Source organism: Oncorhynchus kisutch, unplaced genomic scaffold (assembly GCF_002021735.2).
Source record: "Oncorhynchus kisutch isolate 150728-3 unplaced genomic scaffold, Okis_V2 Okis03b-Okis08b_hom, whole genome shotgun sequence".
Classification (NCBI taxonomy): domain Eukaryota; kingdom Metazoa; phylum Chordata; class Actinopteri; order Salmoniformes; family Salmonidae; genus Oncorhynchus; species Oncorhynchus kisutch.
The window spans coordinates 2,997,641-2,999,847 of record NW_022261980.1 but is presented as its reverse complement, the minus strand read 5'-3'; positions in this window follow the sequence as shown (position 1 = coordinate 2,999,847).

The window sequence follows — 2,207 nt, the reverse complement described above, 5'->3', positions numbered from 1 at the left end:
GGCGGTCAACAGTTATGGGGCCAGATAGAGAGTTATGGGGCCAGATAGAGAGTTATGGGGCCAGACAGACAGACAGTTATGGGGCCAGATAAAGAGTTATGGGGCCAGACAGACAGACAGTTATGGGGCCAGATAGAGAGTTATGGGGCCAGACAGACATACAGTTATGGGGCCAGACAGACAGACAGTTATGGGGCCAGATAAAGAGTTATGGGGCCAGACAGACAGACAGTTATGGGGCCAGATAAACAGTTATGGGGCCAGCCAGACAGACAGTTATGGGGCCAGATAAACAGTTATGGGGCCAGACAGACAGACAGTTATGGGGCCAGATAGAGAGTTATGGGGCCAGACAGACATACAGTTATGGGGCCAGACAGACAGACAGTTATGGGGCCAGATGAAGAGTTATGGGGCCAGACAGGCAGACAGTTATGGGGCCAGATAAAGAGTTATGGGGCCAGACAGACAGACAGTTATGGGGCCAGATAAACAGTTATGGGGCCAGACAGACAGACAGTTATGGGGCCAGATAAACAGTTATGGGGCCAGACAGACAGACAGTTATGGGCCAGACAGACAGACAATTATGGGGCCAGACAGACAGACAGTTATGGGGGCCAGATAAACAGTTATGGGGCCAGACAGACAGACAGTTATGGGGCCAGACAGACAGACAGTTATGGGGCCAAAATAACAGTTATGGGGCCAGACAGACAGACAGTTATGGGCCAGACAGACAGATAGTTATGGGGGCCAGACAGACAGACAGTTATGGGCCCGATAGAGAGTTATGGGGCCAGACAGACAGATAGTTATGGGGCCAGACAGACAGACAGTTATGGGGCCAGATAAAGAGTTATGGGGCCAGACAGACAGTTATGGGGCCAGATAAGGAGTTATGGGGCCAGACAGACAGACAGTTATGGGGCCAGATAGAGAGTTAAGGGGCCAGACAGACAGACAGTTATGGGGGCCAGACAGACAGACAGTTATGGGGCCAGATAAAGAGTTATGGGGCAAGACAGACAGACAGTTATGGGGCCAGAAAAACAGTTATGGGGCCAGACAGACAGACAGTTATGGGGCCAGATAAAGAGTTATGGGGCCAGACAGACAGACAGTTATGGGGCCAGACAGACAGTTATGGGGCCAGATAAACAGTTATGGGGCCAAACAGACAGACAGTTATGGGGCCAAAATAACAGTTATGGGGCCAGACAGACAGACAGTTAGGGGCCAGACAGACAGACAGTTATGGGGCCAGACAGACAGAACAGTTTATGGGGCCAGACAGACAGACAATTATGGGGCCAGACAGACAGACAGTTATGGGCCAGATAAACAGTTATGGGGCCAGACAGACAGACAGTTATGGGGCCAGACAGACAGACAGTTATGGGCCAGACATACAGACAGTTGCCAGACAGACATACAGTTATGGGCCAGACATACAGACAGTTATGGGGTCAGAGTGATAGACAGTTATGGAACAAGACAAAACAGACAGACAGTTATGAGGTCAGACAGACAGACAGACAGACAGTTATGGTTCAGAGAGGCAGACAGACAGTTATGGGACAGACAGACAGACAGTTATGGGGCCTGACAACAGACAGACAGTTATGGGCCAGAGAGACATGCAGACTGTTATGGGTTCAGAGAGGCAGACAGACAATTATGGGGACAGACAGACAGACAGACAGACAACAGACAGACGCATACAGACAGACAGACGACAGACAGACAGACAACAGAACGTTATGGGGGACAACGACAGACAGTTAAGGGGCCAAGAGGCAGACTGACAGTTTGAGGCCAGATAGAGAGACATTTATGGGCCTTACAACAGACAGACTGACAGTTACAGGCCAGAGACAGTCAGAGACCATTATGGGCCGACAGACAGACAGACAGACAGACAGACAGACAGATACATACAGACAGACAGACAGACGACAGACAGACAGACAGACAACAGTTATGGGGCAAGACAGACAGACAGTTTTGGGCCTAAAGACTTCAGACAATTATGGGCCCGAGAGCCAGACTTGGTCGGTTGTGATACAGACTGGAGTTGAGCCAGGGTCTGTAGTGATGCCTCTAGCACTGAGATGCAGTGCCTTAGACTGCTGCGCCACTCGGGAGCCCCATGAGGCTAGACAGAGAGACAGTTATGGGGCCAGACAGACAGACAGACAGACAGA